This window comes from Temnothorax longispinosus, chromosome 5, assembly GCF_030848805.1.
Source record: "Temnothorax longispinosus isolate EJ_2023e chromosome 5, Tlon_JGU_v1, whole genome shotgun sequence".
Classification (NCBI taxonomy): domain Eukaryota; kingdom Metazoa; phylum Arthropoda; class Insecta; order Hymenoptera; family Formicidae; genus Temnothorax; species Temnothorax longispinosus.
Genome location: NC_092362.1, coordinates 3,265,913 through 3,280,389, shown reverse-complemented (window position 1 = coordinate 3,280,389; position 14,477 = coordinate 3,265,913). Strand labels below are relative to the sequence as shown.

General features: G+C 44.4%; 1 protein-coding gene across 1 annotated transcript in view; it reads right to left on the bottom strand.

Annotated features, from left to right (window-relative positions):
* Positions 1-14,477, bottom strand: part of Bru3 (bruno 3) — a 620,785-nt gene that overhangs the window by 587,654 nt on the left and 18,654 nt on the right. The window contains exon 2 of the mRNA XM_071779537.1: positions 9,977-10,011. The gene's annotated coding sequence lies outside the window, so the exon portion shown is untranslated. The remainder of the gene's footprint in view (positions 1-9,976; positions 10,012-14,477) is intronic.

Sequence of the window (14,477 nt, the reverse complement as noted above, 5' to 3'; positions counted from 1 at the left end):
TGTGATGAACTTTACAACTCTGTTAATCAAAAATCGAAAGAAAGAGAGGTCGTACGAGCTCGCACATTGACTTGTGCAACCAGGACTGCATGTAACACGTTATAGTCGAAATGCCAAAGCGTTTATCGAAGCGTCGTAACACGTCAGGAACGTTGACCCGCCTGTTCCGTGCCATAAACCATGGACTCTTAATTAAGCCGGGGACCAAAGCTATAGCGTCGTAGAAATCGAACCGATGTACCTACTTAGTGAAAGGATCAGAAATCATTCTGAAGATATTTACGACGCGGGATAACAACAACGGATAATAATCGAATCGATAACGATCGCGAATAATTTAATACGATGTCGATACATATATTCATTCGTTATTCACATCTGATTGTGAAAAATAGATAACAAAGCCTGGAAAACGAGAAGTAGAGATGGAAAGAGAGACAGACAGAGTCCATTTTTCAAATGTAAAAACTGAAATAGCCGTTTATAAAAACTTTATGCCGTGAATATCATATATTTTGCTGCAGTTCGCTAAAGTGGTGGTTAATGAATACGCTGAGCTTTTTTTAAATACATCTAGATTTCGCGTTGTTGAAACTAAGCACGTCCAGAATTTAATTGGTTCTTGCAATCAAAATTGATGCATTAGTAAATTCATTGCTTTTGCATTGTACGATCGTGCCATATTTATTAAACGTATTAAACGATTAATAAATTATTGATGGAAAAAGAGGTAAATTTTTCGAATTTATAAGTGTTCAATTAATCTATTAATACGATAATACAAGTGAAAAATTTAAGCAAGATTTTTTTTCAGCATAACTAAAATTCAGTTAAAAATTAGTATGCATGTCGCACTCAAAAGATAATTATTTTGTGTTGAAGATTATATCTTTGATTAAAATTAGGTTTTTTATATGTCATGAGATAAAATATGAAATTATAAACTTGACCATTCTGCTGCTGATTATTTGAAAAGAAAATCAGAAATAAACAAAAATTCAATAGATTCGATATTCAATAGACATAGAGTATTAAAATCGTGCAAAGCAATTATATGTTTTCCAGTCGCAGCCGGTCTCCCTAGTGCAGGAGCAATGTTTAAAAGACTTGACCTTACGTATATGCTATCGATTGATTCCTTTTTACATCCGATAAGCTGTTTGGGCGGGCATGACTTTACGCTCCTTCTTCGTCTCGTATTTTTCAATTGCCGCGCTAACGAAATACTCCCGACAACGACGATGGTGGCGGCACGGCGACCGGCACCCGTTTCAATAGCGCTCCGCGCGAAACCAGCCGCACCCTTCCGCCCTGCACCGGCTGCGCCTGTGTTTGATTAAACCTACCGGCGGCTGCAGGCACCGGTACACGCCGGTGTATACTCGGCTGAATGACGTATAAAGCCCACGGCCCGCTCTCTCCTCGCCGCCGCCATCGTCGGACCCTGATTGAAGCATTCGACGGGGATATCTTGGATCCGTTAAATGTCGGACGTGTCTCGTTACGTTGCGTCCCGTGCGCTTCGGCGATATCCGTGTACACAGCGTGCCTCCGCTGCGGGATAACGCCTGGATTATAGGAAGGCAGGGCGGCCGAGCCGAGGATAGTTATCGCGCACCCCAGATCTTCCATATGAACGTATAAAAGATTTGATTACACTGTCCGCTACAAGCGTATTTTTACGCAAAAAGGAGTACACGATCATTTCGAGTGTTAATCACTTTTTTGTTTCTGACAACAATTGGGTTTTTTTTCTGATAAAAAATGTGGTGTAAAAAAAACTGTATCTTTTAATTAAATTAAGTCCTCTCTTGTTCTCTTAATTAAATTAAGTGCTCTTGATGTTTTACAAGTATACACCCGACAGTGGTGGTCATTTATCTAAATACTTTCAAAATAAAAAAGGAAAATCAATTTCATGAGGGATTCCATTAATTTAATCAAGTCATCGATGACATTCTCGCGACGGGATGATTTCTTCCCCCGGATCGCTTTGACTTTGTCGAAAAACATTCGATCGTTATTTGCTCGCTCGCGTGAATCAGCGTCCCGGACGGCGGCGATTAATTAAAATAGCGCGAACGCGATTTGGCGGCATAGCTGCGGCAGCGGTGGGTAGATTTTCCACGATACGACCGACCGTCTCTCTGTCCCTCGTCCTCTCTCTCTCTCTCTGTCTCTCTCTTCCCGTTCGTTCCTCTGTATCCCGCGCCTAACCGCCCTGTGCTCGTCGTCCTCGTCCGTCCTCCACTTCTACCTCTCCCTCTCCGCAGTCCCTGCCCTTTCCGCACGACCCAGACTCGCGGGGCCATTCGGCGTGGTTTACGCGCCCGGCATTCAGATGACCGCATTCGCACGACCCGAGGAATGTCCAACAATATCCGCGCGGCTACGGTCACCGACGACGAGGCTGCAGCGCGGAATTCAGCCGCTCGTTTCGCGTTTTTCTTTTTTTCCCCTCGTTTTCCTCCTCCTCTCTCTCTCGTCGCCATCGTGTCTCTCCCCCGCAACGTGTTATAGCGGGGTGCGCAACCCCGCGTCTCTCGCGCGGGCCTCTCTTTACGGTCCCCGTTTCAACTGATCCAGGTTTCCACCGTATACCAAACGCGTTTCGACCAGACGACTGCTATAGCTACCAGCCGCTTTCATTAATCGCTCGCTCGCGCGCGTCGATCGTATCAATGAACTCGGCGTTAAACGGCCGACGAGCGGGATACTGTGAATCGCCACCGATGCGAATCGCGGATGCGCCCTCGAAATCTGACATTCGCCGCGATTCTTGTATCAGGCAGAAGAATGGTCGCAATCAATCGCGCTAATTCTTTTATTTTTATGTAATAACGCTTCAAAATGAAAATAGCACGCATATAAAAGAATTATATATAAAACTAAAATAAATAACGAGGTTTTTTAATTGTGGTTAATAGCGAGCCAAGGTAAAAGCATGCTTTTTAATAAACATAATGTAACAGAATATCTTTGCAATATGTATATGCCGTACAACTGCGCCCAACAGAAAGCTGATGTCCCGCGATATTCTAATTAAATTCTTTTTTTCTTCCAACAAAAAAAAGAGAGGAAAAAAGCACGCAATTCCACCATTCACAACCGTGATTCACGATACTCTCTATCGAGGGTTATCAGAACCGACGCTTCGCCAAGTCCGCCGAGCTGGAAGCACCAAGGGATACGTCCTGCAGGACAAGCGCGGAATTCGGAAGATAAGCAGAGAGCATAACTTCCCGGCGGGCGACGTAACTCAGCCGACCGCCGAGCACGGATCGTTATGCGTCCCCCGTCGCTCGTAACGCAACTATCTCGAAACTTGTTTTTCTCCTTTATTTTAATAGGTCCCGCCGCCACCTCTTCCTTCCTTTTATCTCGCATTCGACGCGCTCCCCGGCGGCTAATTCGCCGTAGAAGAAACTTCGGGGGTCAGTAATTGATGCAAATGAGCCCCGGCGTCCGCGTCGGGCTATCGGTTTAATTTCCTTACGAAGTTTAGCGGCGATCGTTTTGCGTCTCTTAAGTTCCGTGCACGGCTTCGCGCGCGCTTTACGAAGTGTTAATACAAAGTACATCGATAATCGGCAAGCCGTGAAACCGATATAAATGTTCAATAAGCAGTAAGAATGTAGCAAAGTACAATATCAACGATTCTGAACAAAATATCGTTATTCGTTTTAATATAAGTTTTAATAGTCAATAAACTTATCAATGTGTAAATCACTTGTATTATAAAATATATTTTTTTAGACAAGAAATATGATATAACATAATAGTATCATATAATATAGCACGCGCGGTTGAGGTAGATAAAGACTATTTCCAATAATGAATATGAGCGATTCTCATAATATGTCGTTTGAAAACGTTACTACGTAAATAGACTCTAACGATACGAGGTCTATTCGTTTACACCATCGTTATTACCGCGCAACGTGCAGCGTGCATGCATACTATTCTAACGAAGAAACACGCGCGGTGTATATTTAATTAAATTCAATGTAATTATATCGGGCGTAGGGCGTAACGCGATATCGCGCGTTGTATAGATCACGAAATTGTTGAACCGCATATTATTTCGATAATTGCGAGCACACGCGCGCTCGCCGCGCCTTGAAAAGTCGCAGTGGTCACATAATATTCGATGTAATATGCAAATTGTAAATTGCGCCCCATAGCGAATATTAATTCCAGATAGCGCCGGATAACGGCGGAAAGAAACGCCAATTTTCCCTCGCCCGGTGCGCAAGGAGTGGGTGCGCGCGCGCGCGATTCTAATTACGCCAAGTTTTTCATTTCTACACCGATTTCGCATTACCCGAAGTCCGTGTCCTGTTCATTTAAGCGTATCGATACGATTATTGCCTGAATACCAATTAATGAACGAGAGTGCGAGAACACCATCAGAACCGCGAAGGAGGGGGACTTGTAGTTATATAACGCGGCGCGCACTCGTTCGCAATTATGCTCGCCGGATAAGGGTTCCACGGGAATACGCATCCTTCGGCGAAATTACCATTCACCTCGGTGTCGTCTCAAGGCTACCGAGCCGCGGAGAAACGTGCCATTTTATCAATATCCGTTTTAACGCGAGGGAAACACGCGAAGTTCGCGCGACCCGTGTGGAATCGTGGCCGAGCAGAATCGTGCCATACGGACGCAACTATTGCAATAGTGCGCGGCGGTCTCTGTATCGCGTGGTGCTGAGTGACGCAATCTGCTCCGAATCCCGACTTGTACCACCCTCGGAGTGCCCTGCACCCTGCGCCACATATACCCTCCGCCGCCATCCGCCATCCGCCACAGCCCGCATGCCGCTCTGTGCAACTTCAATGGCGGGCGGTATCGCTTCGCAACTGCGGGAAGATAAACCTCCAACCCTTGACCCCGCGACCTCGCCCGAGCCCGCAGTTTGCATTCGAGCCCGCGCATTCATTCCAGTTTATAAAACTCGCGCCCCTCGTGCATCAACTCGCGCTCTCTCTCTCTCTCTCTCTCTCTCTCTCTCTGTCTCCCGTCCGCTCGCGCTTCCCGATGCGGCAGCGGACGGTGTCGGCGACCGCGGCGCGGCGAGGGCTCGGCGTTAACACGTACGATACTAAATCGCTGACGCGATTCTCCGGGCGTGTAGCCGGTGAATTATAAACGGGGAACCGACGCTTCCGAAAGATTAAACGTAATTATTTATTCCGAGCATCGTTGTGGAAAAAAAACATGGGGTTTTGTTTTCGTCAAATCGGATTGCTCGAACACAGCGATTGACAATAAAAATTTCTTAATTAAATTCGCATTTGTTCCCTACCGTACATTATATAAATCAATAAATATATAGATAAATTCAATTGTAGATAAAAATAGAGAGAGAGAAAGATACATGTTTGAAGAATTGATATCTCTTTGGTAAAACTCTTGGCATGTGGGAAAAACCATTTAAAAATGGTACAAAACGAATTTTGGAAATTCATCTAGAATTGGTGCGTCGCCAATATCGGTATCTCTACTCAGATGCAACGCTCTCAAAATTTGACTTATACCACTTCCAAGATAAACGATTCGAGTAAGTATCCCATGTAGAATTTTGAAATAACTTCTCGAATATCGTCCCTCCACTTCCGTTGCGTTTAATACAGTATTCACGAGACGTTTTCTACGCGAGACTCAGTATATGGATATTCGCGATACATATTCGTCGCGGATGCAAGCTCGGCTGACCGATATATTGAGAGCGGAACCGAAATGCATATGTACAGATGAAAATATATATATTTCGACGATCTCTCGGGGGGATAATCTGGCTTAGGGACGCAGATAGGCTATCCGCGTGCGGATAGCGAGAGGCCTCCGAGCGACGACGACGAAAACGGTACGAAGGATATTTGTCGGCCACGAGCTCTTCCACCTCTCCCCAAACCTCCCAGCGTACCGCTGAATTCTGCCTAATGATTATTTGTCGCTGTGGTAAGTGCCGCGCTTAAAACAACATTACTCGACCGCAAGTACCGGCGAGCCACTTCTCTTTTCTGGATTAAACCGCCTCTCACTGTCGTAGCCAGCTCTAAATGTCACCGACGACTTTTATGCATAATGTTATTGCAATAATATACATATTTTTCTCCAGAAATATACTTTATTTATAATAAATTTGTGCGGTATGCAATACGCGTACTGGTTGACGAATCTATATAGAAAAAAGAAGAAAAAATGCTATTCTTTCTTTATAGAGAGAATGTAGTTCTATAACAACTGTAACTGTGAGATAATTAGTAAACATAAATTATAGAAGCTAAATAAGTATTTTTAAAATAGAACATAAATTATTTTTAAATAAGATATCAGATAAAAGATATCGTTAGGAATCGTGCAACTAACTGATATAAGTTTTAAGTCGCTGGACAAAGTACCCTGATATCCTTGGAAATGTATCGCCAGCCTGCACGTTTTGCGGAAGAAACTGCCATTATCGTATCAGTCCCGTGTGCGCCACGATCGACAGTCAAGACCGACCACTTGGCTTTCACGCTATCGTTTTTCTCTTAAACTTTCAAGAGTCGGCTACGTAAAGCCGGGGAAAAGTAGGACGGAAAAACGGGGGCCGAAAAGTACGTCAAGCCTTGCCACGCTGACTTGACGGTGCGGCCGTGCGCGGCCGCCATAATCCCTTAATATTCCTGGGTGCTTCGATACATTATGGGCCGGCTATTAACTCTGCGTTAACTCGGCGCAAACGGGATACCCGGTTTGCCGGTTGGCTGGATTATACAGGAGAAAAATGACCTTATTGGTTCGGAGCTGGAACCAGGCTCGGGGGGGTCTGTTACACCCTGGTACAGCAGCGGCAGCTGGGGTAGTGGGTAGCGGCGGGGCTCGGTCGAGCGAGTTGCAATAATGCGATTCTCCCTGCCTCTACCCCCCTCCCCCATCCCTCTCTATCTCTCTGCCATCACCCACACAGCCTCGCTCTTTCTCCGTTAATGCTTTCAGCCGTAAACACCGAATAGAACCGAATAGAATGCAGTAAAGGGAACTAACGTGTGCGTATGTACGCGATTACGCTCGCCGCAGTGTGGCGCGTCCGCTACGTGCACACACATACACACACACACGCGCGCGGCGTTACGTGTGCGTGCGTGCACGCAATATGTGTGCCGGCTATGGCACGTGCGCTACGTACACTTAGAAACTGCGGTATCGACACGTGAATCGAAATTTATCGAACCGCGCGATTCTTCGATACGCTCTTCGCTTCTTTGCCACGCTATCTACTCGCTCTCCCGCGGGACGGAATTAGAAATTACCGTTAAACATCCAACGTTTTATGCGATATCTTCTTATTTGGTGCCGTTCTGGTATGAAATATTATGCGGCGAATGGGGCGAAATTCCCCGCATTGTGTCTCAACAGCTCATATATTATATATATATATATACTTTTGCAGCGCCCGGATAATTTCCTTGGAAGAGTAAACCACATTCGTTTCCCAGGCATAGTTTAGAGTCGCGAACGTTTGTAACCATCACCGCGGGGACAATGCAATCCGTTAATTATTTAATTAATTGCAGACCTAGACAGGCGCGTTTTATATTGCATGTACTGCGACAGCAACAGTGCACACGTAGAGGATGCAATAATCCGAGTCTGCATTACGCACCTATCGTCCGATGAGTCCAAACTGTGCCTCGCCCATTGTTATTTGTTACAAAACGCATTTCGACTGCCTGCAGCGCCTGCCATTTCGGCTATTAAATAAAATACGAGCGACGTCAGTTGGTGTTCATTAACGGTCGGGCTAACGATTCGATTGTAGCGCGATTGCGCGTTTAACCCGATCACGCATTCGCCAAAGAAAGGACTATCCAGTATTAAAAATCATCGAGAGATAGTTATTCAATAATTCGCCCTTGTACTATATGTTTGCAAAAAGGCAGAAGGTATTGACAACGCGAACACTATGGAATATTCAATTAAAAAAAAAAAAAAAAAATATTCTGCACGCTACACACGGTAAGTTTTATCGCAATGCACTGTTTTTTTAGGCGGACCGTATTTTTCCATATAAATCCTCCTTTTTATTTGGACATGCATTTAACACGAGTGTCATCATGTTTCTGTAACAGTCGTCGAAACATCCACTGCGGCATATGGCAATTTGTTGTAATAAAAATATCGGAGAGTTATACGCACTGCGTTATGCACGTATACAGAGCTGGGAAATGCAGTTTCCACCAATGAGAATTTATATACGCCATTTTATCCTATTGATTTGGAGAGGGCGCATCATAAAACTCTAGGTATTTCGCGAGAGCGCGAGCGCGCGAGCGCCAGCAAGGTTACCCGGGAATTTTTCATCGCGGCGTGAAATTTTATTTTCGGGGGCTTTTGTCCGTCCGGATTACCGATTTCGCCCACAGTGTGCCGGGCGCGAGCCGCGCCCGGTCGCCGAACTCCTCGGCGATTCGCAAATAAAGTCGTGCCTAGCAGACAAATGAAACCGTATAGATTTTCGTTATTGAGAGAGACCTGCATCAGCGACCGAAAGAGCCGGTGCGCGAGCCTGGCACACGGTGGTGGTTCTCGTTCACTTCCATCGCCCGAGTATTGCGATCGGTCCTCGCCCCCCACGCAATCTGCAATAACAACCCTCGCTCCATACAACCCCGTGTCCACCCGCCCCTTTCCTCTTTCGCGCGGCCACTTCCCTCGTTCCCTATGCCATCTCTACCTGCTCGCTCTTTCCCTGCCATCTACTCCGATTCTTTGCCTGCCATAAAGACTTTCTCGTTCACTCGCTCATGTGAACATGCGCTAAACGCTACACCGGATCTACGATATGCTCGACTTCTGTACACTTTCGTCTACGTATGTGAGAACGACGGTCAGTAACTTGAGTGGATATTTTTTTATTTACGCTCATCTGTCGCGTATTACAAATGGCATCACGAGATTTATCAGGATTTGTTGAATTTAATATATCATTTAATAAAAATAATATACATATGTATACATATTTATGTCAATATTGTTATGTAGAGAAGTTGTTTTAAAAATAATTTCCTTCAAATACTTGAGTAATTATTCGTAAATTAATTTTAGAAACAAGAAAAAAAAATTATATTGATATTGATTAAAATATTAGAATGCAATTTTCCAATGATGCACAACGAAGTTAACATTTAAAAATTTATTGGAAACAGAATAAATTCGTCTGTTCATCGTGTGAGTATTTTTACTCTAGTTTCCAATAATTCGATCCACTTTCGGCGACTATAAACCTCTCTTATGTAAGTGGTTCGATCGTATACACAGTCGCGAACAAATAGCGAAGAGATACTATGCCAAATTCATTTTCCATCAATCGTCGCGAGATGTTTTCGTCTACACGCCACGCTTAAGCGCGACACGAATGTCCGTTTGTGCGCGACGGTGATAAAAATATTCGTCGCAATCTCGCGAAAACAACTTCGCGCGAGAATGCTCGATTTCAGTTTTGTTTCCTGGTGATCAGAGCGGCACCAAGAGACACGTTACGCACCACGGCCATTCGCGGGCCGGCGGCGCGACGCGACGGGAGACGGTTTGCCTTTCCGGTTCGAGGGATTTCGTTCGGAGTGCTTGGGTCATTTCCAAAGCAAACCGAAACGGGGCGGCTGAATGGGCATCGAATCGCGACCGCAACGCCGAACTACCGCAAACGCGAGCGTAACGCAAACTCGACAGGAACGAGTACCTACGTTCTACGCCTCATACCGGGGGTCCTTTTAGCAGCTTCGCGGTCGGGGGGCCATTTGACAGGTCCTACATAATGAATGGTCCCGCGTGCTCATACCAGCTGCGAGCAGATTATCGGATCACAAACGCATTGACGTCCGCAGTAAACTAAACTAACGATCCACAACTCGCCGATGATTCTCCCAGCGAAGAGCAACGAATCGTTACGGCGGCGATTGAGGCGATGAAAGAGTTTTCCTCTTACCTTATTTGCATCTGCAGATTCGAGATCTCCACAAGCTGAAAAATAAAAGAAACTTTGTTAGCGAGATATTTTATTTTTTATTTTACATAAAAGAATTTGTATATAAAAATATTTTAATACTATTAAAATTAAAATTAAAATATTTGTTTAATATTTTAATATTTAGCAGCCATAAAAAATATGTTGGTATAATGGCAATCTCAAGTAATAATAAATCCGTTTGTGAGGCTTGACGTGCAACGACAGATTTATCGAAGTTCGGGGTAGCTAAATAATTGCAATATTCTTCTTCGGTGAACAGTCTAGTCGCTGCGACGCGACGCGACGGAAACAAATATGGTATTAATGACGCACAATCGCGCGATCGTGCATGTTATATCTCGATACCCGACCACTTTATTGTCGCTATCGGATTAACCATTTTAATTTAATCATCCGCGCACTGATCGGCCGATAGCAAACACGGAAAAACAATTTCCTATTGATCGCTATCTCGGGTGCACTTGTCGCGGCGCGAACGCCATGCGATCGAAAATTGCATTTCGGTGATGGCTCTCAATCAGCCTTCGAGGACGCTTTTTTTCTCTCGTTTCTAAAAGTCATCTCAAAAATAATTGTTTTCGAAAAATCATGCCCGCGATAATCAAATGATAACGCGGCGGGAATTTAATTTCCGCTTCACGTACGAATAATGCTAATATATAAACAAATGCCTCTATGTGTCTATATCCATCGATTTATTCCGGTGGGCGCACAAAAATACATTACTTTATAATGCGCTCCACTTTCCTCTCTTTCCATCTCCTCTCGAATGCAACGATGAATTGCCCATTTCGTATGGTCATGCAAAAGCGGTGCATTTAACGTGGAATAATGCACGACCTTACACAACCTTGCACGATCGGGACGCGTTGTATAATCCAGCGCGCGGACCGTCGTACTCGTCGTAGTCGAAAACTCGCCGCCGTGCCGCGCTGCACGACCCGGACGTTAATGTAATATCGCGACGACAGAATTACACGGCGTATTACGCGCGGCAATCGGCCGTACACGATGCACAATAGAAGGATATGCGGGTACCAATCGTAGGGCAACCGGTACGGGGCCAGGAGAGGGCGGGAGGGGAGGGGAGGGAGGTCATGGCGCATTGTTATGCAAGCAATGCGACGTGTTATGTATTGTTATGTTATTGGCGCATAATTGATGTCACATTAGCGTCGCGCGCACCGTTCCTGTAATGAACCGACGTATATCGCCCGGAATCCTGCGTATATGCGTCTACGTAACGGGCGTCTCGTACATCATGCAGCCACGCAGCATCTCATATGGTCCGTCTATTGCAGCGATATCCACTTCGCTCGAGAGTCTTTGAACTCCCGTTGTCGTTCGAAATGGACGTAAAGCTCTCTCGAAATCACGTGTAACGATGCACACATCGTGCAAAGAGATAAAATAATGTCATTTAATAAAATATTTTATTGTACCTGTGTCGTGAAAATCTTACCGATTAAAATCAACAATTTGCTGCGTATCAATAACTAGATACAAACTCACAATGAATAATAAAGTTACAGTTACTCTAAATTAAAATCATAAGAGATTATATATGGTAATATCCGGTAGATCAATTTATCGCGCTAATTAATTATCGTACTTTGGGATAATACCATTTAATGCCTTGCGCTTCATGTATATTGTATAACATGGCACATAATAGGGAACTATCGAACAACGGTTTATTAATTAACAAATGAGTAAATCTCGCGATGATTTATTGTTCGATAGTTCGCTAAAAGTGTTTAAATAAAAATTCGATCAATATAATGTGTGATTTATTGTCTAGCTAACGTTTTGTCGGAATAATAAAAATTAAAAAAAAAATGTAAAATACATCTGTCAAATAATTTTATTGATAGGTGAAGAATTTCCCTCAGACTGTGACTTGATTTAGAAGCAAATTTCTCAAAATGCCACACGCACCTGGCGCGTCCAGATATGGCAATCTCATACCCAGATATGCATATACACTTTCGCGGAAGATCAGATACGCAGCATCGATCGGTCAGCATTCCGGCTGGCAATCTGCAGCAGTTATTTACAATCGAGCACTCGTTAGCCGCGTACTCCACCGCCTATTCCCTCTTTCTCTAGTCCTCTTTCCCTTTTTCGCCTCTCTCTCTCTCTCTCTCTCCTCCTCCTCCTCCCCTCCTCTCTCCTTTTTTCTCTTTGTCCCTCCACCAACGCACAGCATCGCGTCACGCGTGACGCAAATCGGATTTTTCTCGTAAATTGATAAAATGTCGGCCCGTAATTCGCTACAACGTCCGGCAACTATCGACCTACCTTCGGAACTACCTCGTCGCACCGAAACGCTTTCAACGCGTCAAACTCCGAGACGCGGCGCGCGCATTTTTTTCACGGATAGCCATACTGCCATACATTTCGTTTATTAAAAAAAGAAAGAGGCCGGCGCGAGAATAACGACCGCGCGCGGGAGCGACCTCGGAAACACCGCACAAGAGTCCGCGAATCCTCCCTGTTGGTCCAATTAAGTCGCGAAATGAACACGCGTGGCCCATTCAATAGTGACCATTCGACGCTTCGCGAAGGACCACTAATGAACCGAGCATGTTCGCGCTGGATACCTCGTGGAGGATTTTAAATATATGTGAATCGTGCGCGATAAAATTTAATAACATGCCACATACCACATCGTTAAATTATGATAAGTTTTATATTTCATAATTAATAATGATTTAAAAAATTTGACGATCTTGTTGATTGAGTTCTTAAAATAGCGGTTACTTATATTAGCCCTCTTGAAAAAAAAAAGATTTATAATTCATATTAAAAGACTAGTTCGAGTATATCATTACGTGCATGTATGTAGATCCACCTCCTCCGGTCTCGATGGACCTAAGGGATAATAGAGGCCAACTCCGGAAGTCTGTACTCGAGTCGACAAATCAGGCAGTTTAATGCTGGCGAAAATGCAGGTTGGACTATCGGGTGGGAGTTAGGGGTTTACAGGTCTCGGGGGTGAGTTTATCGCCGAGCTAAGTAATACGAATGTGTCTGTGCCCGCGACTGCTGGTGGGTGCCTAGCCTCGGAGTTATCTACGGAGGACAAGCTTCTCGCCAGTATAGTTACGATTCTAGCTCGCGTCCATCCATTCGGATAAATATTCGTTTTTCCGAGAAAGCCTCCTGTTCTTCCGCCGGCCAACGCGCCAGCACTTTCCGGGCGCGACGTTGCGAGGCGAGAAGGCGAACGAAGTTTTCTAACTCTAAACGGATTTCAACCATTCTGCACCAAGTATTGGAAACGATATCGCCCCCACGTTCCCGAGCGTTTTACGCCGAGAAATCTCCTCGGCGAGCTCCTTTTATTACACTTTATCTTTCAGATATTATATTTCTTATTTCATGTTTTATGCATATACTATACATGTATGTCAGCGTAAAAGATTTTCACACTGAATATAAATTTTATGTATCTGTAATTGTATTTTATGTAAAGTATAATTGTATAATCATTTAAGATAAAAATAAAATGTTTATTATGACTATTTGTGGCAGCAATTATTTACAAGATATTAATCAAATGTTTAGAACATTATACATATGGCTAACTAAATATTTCTCTGTCTCTGATGCACGAGCTCGGTGAGAATTGATTCCAATTCCGCCGATCATTCCCCTACGTCACCGTCTTTACAACTACTCTAAAATACGCGCAGTTAACGATTCCGTAAGGGTCTTAAGGGAAACTTTCTGTTCTCGACGCGGCGTTGTTAAACTCTTTACGACGCCCATTCGTCGCTACAATGGCGCCGCTCGTCGGTATATAGGCCGTTCGAATGAACAAACGAATGGTCCCAGAGATCTCAAGAAGGGCCATTTATCTACAGCTGTCGACCGTTACCTGGAAGATTTTCGCGAACTTTACAAAGATGCGTGATTATGCTAATGGCGCGCACGCGGTGGCGCGCGATCGGCCCCCCGGAATAAGGACGAAAATCATTCGTCTTCGACTGCTGCCGCCGGATGGGACGAGGGCTGGGAAGTGTCTGCGAATAACGAAGATATTCAGAAACTCTCCGCTTCAGAAGAGCAATACGAAACGTGAGGCAGATGCTGAATGAGGGCGATCGAGAACACGCGGTCCGTTGCTATATGTTTCTTAATTAGTATCGCGTTATCCTATCACGACTTACGTTTCCTTTTGACGACACCTACCACGTCCTGCTGTCCCCTGAACTGAACGGTACAAGAATGAAACGAATTATCGAGCGACGCTAATGTCGCACGAGTAAAGCGATGAATAAGAAATTCAAGAAAAAGATGACATTAACGATTCTCTTTTACAAATTCCCTTTTTTAAAGCAAAAGAATAATATGTTCCAAGAAGCATCATTTCAAGTCTACGTAATTTTAACCATCTTGAGAATACTATTCTCGAAAAAGATACATTTATAAAATTTAGCAAGAGATATTTTAT